The sequence below is a fragment of the Carassius carassius genome, chromosome 44 (assembly GCF_963082965.1).
Source record: "Carassius carassius chromosome 44, fCarCar2.1, whole genome shotgun sequence".
Lineage (NCBI taxonomy): Eukaryota > Metazoa > Chordata > Actinopteri > Cypriniformes > Cyprinidae > Carassius > Carassius carassius.
The window spans coordinates 11210717-11222900 of NC_081798.1; positions in this window are offsets into that span (position 1 = coordinate 11210717).

Genomic DNA, 12184 nt, shown 5'->3' on the forward strand with positions numbered 1-12184 from the left:
GACCTTTTGACCCTGTCAACAGCATGGATGCAGTGTTACTGAGATTTTAGAATATGAAAAGCATAGTGGCATTCAGGGCCATGCACAGATATTTTGAGGGTCAGTGGGCCAAACCAAAAAAAAGGGGGCACAAGGAGGGTGGGTGCTTATTGATAAAAATGATCCAGTTGTTACAAATATACAATTAAAAGAGTCATTATTGTAGATGTTTTGATGAGAGTGGGCTCTCTCTCACTCTCTGAGCCTGTTTCTACCTCATATTCAATGGAAGTAGAGGAGTGTGGGGTAAGTTGTGCCAGTGGGTAAGTTGACCCACCCCCCTGCACCTTGGCGCAAATGGCACTAAGGTGATGTGGAGGGACACAGAGGAGACAAATTATTGTATAAAGTCATTGTTTTTGTTTTCTTTGTGGATAAAAAGTATTCTTGTTGCTTCATAACATTACGGTTGAATTACTGTAGGCAGATGGACTGTTCTGATGACATCTTTCATACTTTTCTGGACTTTGACAGTGTATTTTACTTGTCAGTGAAAGGGGACAGTCACAAGCCTCACAGTTTTCATCCAAAATATCTTACATTGTGTTCCGAAGATGAACAAAGCTTTTACAGGTTTGGAACGACATGGGGGTAAAGTGATATATTAAATAATATTATAAATATATATAATATAATTTAATATTTTACAGAATAAATCTATATTATATACTAATAAAAAACAAATTTAGAACATTTATTAAATGTAATATATGTATTAATTATATAATAAATATATATTCATATATTAAATATACAGTATGTATTAAATATATTGTATTATTGCAAAATATAATATAAAATATTATTGCATTTTGATCAAATAAATGCAGCCTTGATGCTCATAAGTGAACTTTCAAAAACTCTTAACCACCTTCTGAACTTTTGAATGGCACAGTAAATCCTATATATTTATTGTATAAATTGATCGTTATCCTTGAAAATATAGCTGCCTTTATATATTAGAAAATGGGTCCCTGTCAAAGTAATAATCATACTTGGTGGTCAGTGGCATTAAAAAGTTTAAAAAACATTTGATTTAGATAATTCACAAACTATCTATTTAAATTTTTTTCGCATAAAATAGCAATCACTATAATAACTGATAGCACTCAAACTTGGTTCCAAATGTGCATTGCCATCATCATCAGTCAGTAAGCATAAAAGTGGAATAAGGCTGTCACGAGTCTTTAAGTGTGCAATCAAAGTACTGCATTCACCCAGAGCAACTAAAATAATCTTCTCAAGCAGTTTGTTTAAGTGTTCCCACATTCCTACAAAGCTGACAGTAACGTATGTGGTACAGGCACATGTGTAATGACATCACAGCTAAACAGATCAAAACAGAGTGGGTGAGTACATTTCTAATGGCGCATATACATACCTAAATGCTTTCATCATGTAGCTGTTAGCATCATGTTAGCATCTATTTGCTATGTAATCGTACTCTTCAGGAAGCATGACACGGTTTGCTGCTGCTAATTACATGCCTGTTTGCTAACATCTAATTTAAAAGACAACAAGGGAGAACAAAATGGAGAGAAAGAGTGAAAGAGTGTGAGTTTGGGGTGGTGGTGGAGAGAGAGCAGTTAAACATAAAATCAGAGGTGGAAAGAGTACAAAAATATTCTACTCAAGTAAAAGTACCATTACATTAATGAAATTTTACTTAAGTACAAGTAAAAGTACCAGTCTAAAAATCTACTCAAGTAAAAGTAAAAAGTAGCTCATTTAAACTTTACTTAAGAGTAAAAATTACTTAGTTACATTTTAACAGTGGGAGGGAGTCAAAATGGGACAGGCCAAGAGTGTCAAACTCACTTCCTGGAGGGCCACAGTCCTGCACAGTTTAGATATAACCCTAATTAAACACACCTGATCCAGCTAATCTAATCATTTAGGTTTATTTGAAAACTACAGGATATGTGTGCTGGAGCAGGGTTAGAACTAAACTCTGCAGGGCTACGACCCTCCAGGAACTGAGTTTGACACCCCTGGGATAGGTCTATTAATCTCAAACTAGTTGTTTTTAATTAAAGGAATCAGTTATTTAGAATAATAAAACATTTGGGCTGTTACCTGGAATATCAGCATCAACAAACTCATCTTTTAATGCAGAGGAAATGCAGAAGATTCATTGGAAATGGCATTTAGATGTATTACACTGTTTAGTGCAGGACAAGAATGCATTTAACCTGCAGTTACAAATGCATGAATAATGTTTTGATATACAAGACATAAAATGTTGAATACTCATTTGAAATGATAAGAAATTAATTATTTAAAAAAAATCAAAAGATACTTTAAATGTGAAATTAAAATGGCCAGTATGTGTCAGCAAGTCACTGTTAATAAGTGAGTCATTGCGATTGAACCGAATCATTTAAACGGTTGATTCATTCAGGAACGAAACACTGTCACGTTGCTCAGAGACGCAAAACTGTGCTTTGGTGGCTGTGTTTGGAATTATTTTCTGGTGTAGAAATAGAGCTAAAAAGGCAATATGGTGTCTAAAACGCAAGTCTCTTAATTAACTTGTTTACTGAACTGTTATATATATGTATGTATATATTCATGATGATTTTTGGAGGAAACGATGGCATTCTTTGTGTGATTTTGATTTAATATATGAAATTATATAAATATGTGAATTTTCTGCCCCTATATCTTCAATTTTGTGATCATTCTAAATGCATTTTAGGAGACTGAATCACACAGTGAAAGAACGCACTATAAATGCGCGCGCACATCATTAAAACAAAAATAGCACACTCCTCACCACGGTCTTTTTAGATAATTTGTGCAAAACCTCTTGCTAAAATGTCAAAGCTTCATTTTAACCACCAATGCAACGATGCAATTATTTAGCTTACCTCTACATTCTTGCGAAGGGTTGATGTCTTGTCGAGATTTTATAAGCTGCTAGTTTGGTCTTCCTAGGCAAGTACAGCTTACACTGCATAATAGAGCATACATATGGCCAGGGTTCACTTCATTTCCTTCGAGTTCAACTTCAGAATATGACGGGGTTTCGCTTTCAGCGGTGTCTGCACCACTAACGCCTGTTTTGTCCGTCTGCATCTTTCTTGTGATTTTAGCGCCAGTTTGCCCTCCTGCCCATTATGCCGTAGTTTCCAGGGAGCGATTTATTTTATTTTTTTTAATTTTTTTACTCAGTAATTAATGAGTTTTAAAATGTAGCGAAGTACAATACTTCAAACAAAATATACTTAAGTAAAAGTAAAATTACAGATTTAAAAAATTACTTTAAAAAGTATTAGTACACAAAAAAGCTACTCAATTACAGTAACGCGAGTAAATGTAATTCGTTACTTTCCACCTCTGCATAAAATAACTTTGAGTGAATAATGACATGTCATATGACACTCATGGGCAAAAAAAAAAAATCCTAGAACTGAAAGGACAGCAATAGACACTAATTTGATTAGCCAAGTGAAGCGGAGCAGCCATGCGGGTGGATGTGTGTGTGGGTACATGTGTGTAGGTCAGGTTGTGTATCAGGTCAGTATGTGGTGCTGAAGTGTGACAGAGCTGAGGTGTTGTGAGTTGCAGGGCCGTGTTATCCTAAAGGGCAACATGGGCTGCAGCCCAGGGCCCCGAACACTAGGTGGCCCCTGAGACAATTCTCTTTTGCATTTTAAATAGGGTTGCCAGCTGTTCTGTATAATACAGTATCAACCCATATTTAAGGCATCAGAGAAGTGTTCCGTATGAAATCTATATGGAAGGCAGTTTGTCTCGTATTTGCAGGCATATGCTGTATGACCATCTATAGTCCTAGACTATGCAAATGACAAAGCATTGCTTAAATTATGAACGTATTTGCTCCAGGAATGGTTTAAAACCACACATACTCCTCTTATTAAATCTGGACCTCATTTCTGAAAAATAAATTCAAGCACCTAAAGCAGCCCGCATGTATGCTCTCTTTCATTGAAATGTTTTTCATTTGCATGCATTCATAGGCTTGCCATCCAATTTTAAGTCAAAATTTTAAATGCCATTGTTTAAAAATGCTTTATTGACTGACGTTTCATAGACGTTCAGTTGTGCTTTCAAATGCTATGCCATATTGTATGCATGTACAGTAATTTCACAGTATATCCACCTCCTACATTTCCAATTCCTAAATACACGTATGTGCAGTCACAATTCCATAGTGGTAACATTTACTCAGGCCAGTGGTTTGTGTAACGTGCAGGGCATAGCCATCATTTCTGAAGGGAAGGGGACAGAATTGTCAAATTATATATATATATATATATATATATATATATATATATATTATTTTGTCTAATTTACAGGTTTTATTTATTTGTTATCTCTTAATTTTAATTGGCTAAGATATCAAATTCTGTAAACTGCTGGACAAATTACCAATACGTTTTTCACCATATTTTCCTAATAGAAATTGTATGATTTGTTCACATACTACATGCAGAAAACATATTTTATAGTTTCTATAGGCTACTGCAATAAATGTTATGTCAGTTAGCACTGCTTTATTCAGATACTCTGAAAACTGAATGTTTACTGTTGTCCTTTTGCATTATTACACACTATTTTCCTATTTAATACTGTAAAGCTGTTTTGACACATACTGTATTTTTAAAAGCGCTACTTAAATAAAGGTGACTTAATTTAATTAAATTAATTCTATGTTCATGGTAACGTGCATGCCATTTTTGTAAGATGGATGAGGATTTAATTGAGGAGTTCTTTTTAAAGAACTCTACTTGCTGGGCTTTTTCTGATTTGTAAGATTATTAACTTGATAATAAAGTTTATTATTTATAAAAAGATGTTTAGCCTACTATTGGATAATGACGTGCACATTTCATGCGCCTGCATTTATTTCAGAACATGTGCCTTTTTATATGCTGCTTGTTCACTAAATGTAACCAGCGTATAAGGGGGTATTGGGATGGAGGACCCCGCATCTGCGGTAGCCCAGGGCCCCGTAAGGTCTTAACGCGTCACTGGTGAGGTGCATTAGCCATCATTTTCAGCATTTGTAACATACAGTATGTCATTATCTGTTAAAGGTGGGGTATGTATAAAAAAAAAAAAAAGTCAGGCCGAATACCAAAATAAACTTGTAGCCAATCAGAAACAAAAAAAAAGAGGAAAAAGCCTGCAGAATAAAAGAAAGCTTACAATAAGGCGAGAAGAAGGACCCGTGTAAATACTGGATCAGCTTTCCAGCTCTGGAGAGAACTCAAGAAGCGAGAAGGCCTGAGATCAGACACAGAGTTTGCTTTCTTCTTGATAGGTGCGTAACATTGGTTGTGCTTTGTTTCACAGAACTAATATATGCTGGCTTCTGCTTGAATATGCTCATGTGTCATGTTCGCTTGTTTGTTCATTTGCAATAGCTATGATAAAGACACATTCATTTCCACACCCTATAAGCCTGGAGTGTCTAAACCTCCTTCACTGTCTGTTTCAAGTGTCAGCTTCCAAAATGTGTCTAAAAAGTAAGATAATACAGCAGATTCCGCCATAATTGTTGCCTGGGTTGCATATGTATGTGTGGGGTGGAGCTATCAAAATAGGGGCGAGACCTTTTTGGGATAGGGGCGTGTTTGTTTTGGTGATTTGAAATATCAACATTGGCTACCAGAAATCACTTACCCCATCATTAAATGTGGCATGATCCAATGTTTTGACTTTCCCAGCTCAGCTCAATCCCTATAATTATTTAGAACTAGACTTTTCCTGAAGAAAATGTGAGTTGCGTTTGCCTGAGCAGAACTCACGACCACGATGCTGGAGTGTTGTGGGTGGCTGCCAAAATAGTAGAGTGTTTTCTTGTGTGTTGCTATGTGGTTGCTAGGTGGTTGCATATTGGCCCAAATTAAAAGAGCAAACTCTGCTGAAAAACTGCTTCATCCAGCCTAAGCTTGTTTGCAGGTATTAGCTAGTCTAGGGTTTGCTTCCTTGTGTTCACAATGATTAATGATAGGGGTGGGTGAAATGACCAAAATCTTATGTCACGATATGGGTAATTTTATATAATGTTAACGATAAATAGGCTAGGGGTTTTCTGGGTAGTTGCTGCATTAGCAATAAAAGTCTCTTTTCAGGCACATCCAAGTATTGACTTGAAAACGTGTTAAACATACAACAGTTCTTTAACCTTATGTCACATATAATGTCCTTCTCAGCAAAACAGCCACCGCTAGCAGCTAGAGCCGGCATGTCCATCAGCAGCTACTTCAGTTACCGCCTCAGGAGACACAGTACTGACCCAAACCAATGTGGGTTTACTGCAGGGGTTCATGGGAAATGTGCTCTTGTGCATTAGCTGTTACATGCTCCTGTGACTCTCACATCTGTTTCCTCTGTTACGTCGCATTAAGGCGGCCATCACTTGTTAACTCTAAGGCTTTCCATACCTTAAACGACTGTCTCGAAAATCCTCTGAATCCAAAGGTGTCTGTTTCCCCATTTCACGCTCCATCACTTCAGCTTTCAGCTGCACGGCTATTACAGGAACAAGCCTGTATTTCATGACCTTTTATCTTTGACTATGTGAAATAAAACTGCTGAAATGACTGCTATCATAATAAAATAATATACTATTTTTCGTCTGCGGCTGACATTTAATAGGGGGAGTAGCACCTTTATGCCCTTTGGTCTTGATGGAAAAATGAGCTGCTCTGAATCTGTCCCCTTCTGCCGGCAAGGCTAATACCAGATTAATTGGGCTCTATAGGTAGAGAAGGAGACGTTGCCGTTTGTGACGGCACAGAGATGCTCTCACAGCTCAGCACTGAACTGAAGATGTGCTTGTGATGGTTGGGTATCCTGACAGTCAGAATATGTTGTATGAAGCTTTATATATTCATTATTAAGTGTACCCTTCAGACACTCCTCGGCAGACAAATCTGTTAATTTAATTTTGGAATGACTTTGTCACAAGGATGTAAATGAAAACTGCAAGGGGTTTGTTAAAGTGATGCTCAGTCGTGTGACCAAATGTCCTTATTTTTCCCATAGCAAACTTGGGATAGGCATCCATTGTAGTTGAGTCTATGCCACAAAGAATTAAAGCAGTTCTGAAGGCAAAAGGGGATCCAACCCGGTACTAGCAAGGTGTACCCTGGCCAGTGAGTATATATATATATATATATATATATATATATATATATATATATATATATATATATATATATATATATATATATATATATATATATATATATATAGAATTGTTGTATTTATAATTAGAATTGTTGTCTTGACAATTGACCAAAATACAATGGTAAAATTGCTTATTTTGATAAACTGATAAACTATTATATAAATAATACAAAAACAACAGATCCACTGAATGCAGTTCAAAAACATTATTATGCTTTATCCATCAAACTCTTCATCACAGCATTCTCTTTTGTACAAAAAGTTTTAAGATACAGTAATGGTCAAATATTAATTTAGTACCTCATTCTAACTATAAAATACTATTTTTCAATATTATTCTAATATATTTCAATAAATTACAACGATTTTATATTTTAATGATAAATAAATATTATCATAAATAATATATTTGCTATGTATAAAAAGGTTTCTTAACCTCTGATTATTAATATTTCACAGATGCAATGATAAAATATTTCCAGCTCTGTCCACTAGAGGGCTGCTGGCACTCATTATAGCATCCAAATTACATAGCGTCTGTTAACATTCTCATACAGGTTGGGGTTTAAACAATCAGTAATGCATGTTTTCACACAGTACTGTCATCCTTAAATAGCCCTTTTAAAAAAAGCAAAGTACAATGACAATAAAGATACTTGACATCTGCTGAAGCCGAGAAAAACATAGAGCTCGCTTTAGTAGCCCTGCATCATTTGGCTGTCACGCTCACATAAACGCCTCCTGTAATAGTACGGGTGTGAAGGATGCTGAGATGTTGCTCGAGCAATAGGACGTTAATGCAAACGACTAGCAAACCTCAGCCAGACATGAGAGATGAGGACACTCAGGGGACGGGCGACGGGGGCAGGTGGCAAACAACGTGATGAGGGAATGAAAAACTAAATGGATGTCACCTCCAGTTTGCCCTGTTTGTTTTATCTTTTTTTCACTTTTGCACTCAAGGCGGGTTGTGTCATTCTCCTCTCCTGGTGTTCTTGTGGTGGAGGGAGGTGAGAGATTCACACCCATTCCCCCTGCTGAGACGTGACACAGTTAAAGAGAGTGGGACAGTGTGTTCACCCCATGAGGGGATTGATGTGGTGCCGTAACAATCTATACTTTTAATTTCCTCTCGCTGTATGACACCAGAACAAGACTTGACTTTGCATTGCCACAGATTGCCTGCTTGATGCTGCTGAAGAAGTCTAGTAGAATTGTGTGATGACATGCTCTGCTTGACATGTTGATCCTGTTCAAATTTGGTTTTCAAGTACATCTCTCTTTTAGATACAGATAGAGTCAACTACTGCATTTTAATCACAATTTAAAAATAGATGCTGCATATTTTGTACATGCAACAAAATAGATTGTATAATTTCCAAATCTGAAGCCTAAACAAAATGACTTTCTGACTATAGCTTTGTGAAATTATGTTACATAAAATCTGTACAGTATTCAACAAAAATGGAAGCTGCATGAGACTCAAATTCACTCTCTGCCAGCAGGTTGCGCTTATGGACCAGCAGCGATACAGTGTTCCCCAGTGTTACTGCTGTAAACAAAACAGCGTTGTGTTTATAAACACAACTTTTTTAGGCATTATAATTTAGAAAAAACCCCACCCCCAATTTTACCGTGATTTGTTTAACATCTCAACTGAATTTAATTTTAATCGATTTTCATCCCTATTTAAAATGGTTTAATATTTATCAATTCGATTATTTACTTATCTGTTTTGTTGCGTGTTAAGTGCACTTATGGAAACAGCCCCTACACATCCTCTTTTGATTGTATGTGTTTTTGATTGATTTTATTATATCGTGTAGCCGTGCCGCAGCTAATTTCTTCTCGCCGGAATTTGATTGCATCACGTCTAATAAGAATAAGAAACTGAGTTACTAATCTGATCATAGATGTGTAAACAGCACATATCATTTTAAGGTAATCAGTGAATAACATTTTCAAACGAGAAAATAATGCATTCATACAATGGTCCAGTAGTGCACAACCTATCAAAATCTCCAAAACACAACAACATCTCCATTATGTTGTGCTAATTTCATTGTGTTGCAGCTTGTTTCCGTTGTGTTGTGCTAATTAAATTTAACAACAGTGGCAGTAATTATTTTATATTAAGAAAAATGCCTCAAAACGAACTGCATGGAAACAAACGAACAGTACATCTCTCCTTTTTTGCTCTATGGAATAAATCAGAGCATAATGATTTGGAACAACATGAGGCTGAGGAATGATGACACAGTTGTCATTTATGGGTGCATTATGCCTTTAAGAAGGAGGCTCACTGACAATTCTATTAAAACTCTCTGCAAGAACATCTGCTCTGAAGCATTTTATCAGGATTTTTTTTTCTTTGCATCTGCTTCTGTCTGTGCTCATTTAAACAATGCACAGCTGACCTTGAGACAGAACCCTTCTGAGAGCTTTTAAGAACAAAGCCCCAGCAAACCCAGTAAATCTTATAGTTATACTACACGATGTGACACTGGTATGCCATCTTTATGTTATGTTATGTATTCACAGTGAGTACAAGGAGAATGCTAATTTACTGCCAGATATTGGACAAGATTATATTTATGAAGCTCTATGCTTTAATCTCGGTACATGACATGCATCTTGTGTGGCATTTAAACAAAAATGTCAAAATTATTTTTAGAAGCTCTCAATTTTTCCAGTTGATGTATATTTTGTTTATAGTGTGTAACTACAGAGTTATGTAACACACTGAAAACTCTAATAAGTTGACTGAACTAAATTGATTGAGTAAACTTGTTGCCTCAATTTAATTGAATAATGGAGTCTCCCAAAACTTACATATTTAAGTTTATTTAACTTGACGGTTTTGTAGACTGTACCTAAATCACTCAGAGGTTTAAATGTTGATACTTGATTCATTTGAAGTCACCATTTTGGTGGAAAGTGTTTGGTTTAGTTGGGATCTTGGTCCAGATGCTGCTGGGTTGGTGTATTTTAAAATGCTGTTTTTGTGGTGAAAAAGACAGATTTAAATGAGCTCAGGTGTTATCAGATGTTTTTTGTTGATGAGAAAGTCATCACATAATACGTATTTGAGATCATAAAATACGTTTTGTTTGATATTTATAACAGGCACCAAGAGCAAAATACTTATTTTGAAGATGGACAAAATTAATGCATTTGAAATAATTTGAGTAAAAGAACCAAGTACTCACACACACAGACTAGATTTAGCATATGCATCACAACAACGGTGACAAACAAAAAAGCTCTATAGCACAAACTCATCCTTATTTTACAGCCTTTTTTTGTTCTGATTGTCACCATTGATGTGATGCATATCCAAAACCTTGATGTCTGTTTGTGACGACGTGATCTGTTTTCAAAAAGTAAGTACATTATTTTATCTACTAGGTTTCTATCCATAAAAGTGAATCCACAGTTGCAGCAATACATTTTATTTTTACTTGTCACCATTACAAGCAAGATGCGCATGTTTGATCTCACCTCTCATTGCCACAATAACAGTGTTTTACAACACACAAGTTACAGCAACAAGAGACAATCTAACACCAGCAAAGAGCTGATAACACCTGAGCTCTTTTAAGTTTGTCTTTTTTCGCCATAAAAACAGTGTTTTAAAATACACTGTTATAACAGCAAAAGACAAGCTTACACAAGAAGTAACTGGACCAAGATCCCAACTAAACCAAACACTTTCCACCACAATGGTGACTTCAAGTGAATCAAGTATCAACATTTAAACCTCTGTTAATTCTCAATAAGAGCTTCTCTAGATGTCTGACAGAAATAAAGTCACAGAACCTTGTAAGGAGGATCTGTGAACGTCTATATCGGACGTACAGAAGACATAAAAAACATTTAAAAAAAGACATCATAAAAACATTCTGTCTCCTCAGTGGACATCTTTTCAACGTCTGCAAAGACATAAAAAGATGTCCACTGTACGTAACTTTGCCCAATGGATTAGGTTGATGTTAAAATACGCAAACATAGTAATTTTTTGTTAAGTTTACTCAAAGAAGCGCTTGCGATAAGTTGCCTTATTTTTTTAAGTTGACACAACTTTTATGCTGTTATTTGTTTTACTTCAGTGTGCAAAAAGTGTACGGTCAAAAATAAGAACATCATTTTCAGTTAAATTTACATGTTGCGTTAACTTAAATATATAAGTACACTTTAAATTAATACCAAGTTAAGTGAACATAATCGTTTAAGTACATTAAATAAGCACCAAGTTTGGTGAACTGAGTGATTTAAGTACAATCTACAAAACCGTCAAGTTAAATAAACTTAAATATGTAAGTTTTGGGAGACTCCATTACTCAATTAAACTGAGGCAACGAGTTTACTCAATCAATTTAGTTCATTCAACTTATTAGGGTTTTCAGTGTATGGGTCTAACGAGTTAAGCAGTAACGTAAGCTGCCATGTTCTTTCTCTCAAAGGAAAACGATTGGGCCACTTCATCAAATACTATAAGTTGTCGTTTCAATAATCATACCATATCAAAATCACATACCACAAGGATAACATATTTCACTAGTAGAAATCATGCAAAACAACTTTATATCTACATAATTTTACTCAGCGAACATAATACACGAAGAAAAACTTCGAAATGTAGTTCAGCAACCAAACAGACCAAAAGGACGAATTGTGTAATCCACCAATCAGTGCTTTTGTTCTCTTGTTGCTAGGCAGAATTCCTCCCATGACCAATCACATTAAAGGAAGAACAGAGTGACGTTGAGTTTTTCCAAAGGATTACTCATGATTTTGAGCTCACAACACTTGAAATCTTAAGTTTATGCATTTTGAAGGTAAATTAGTTAAATTAACTCATATTTTTAAGTGACAGGGCCAAAACACAAAATTTTAAGTAATGTTTAGTCAACATTACTTGATTTTTTAAGTCAAGACAACATTAGGGTTTACAGTGCATAAGCATTAAGGAGGCACACTT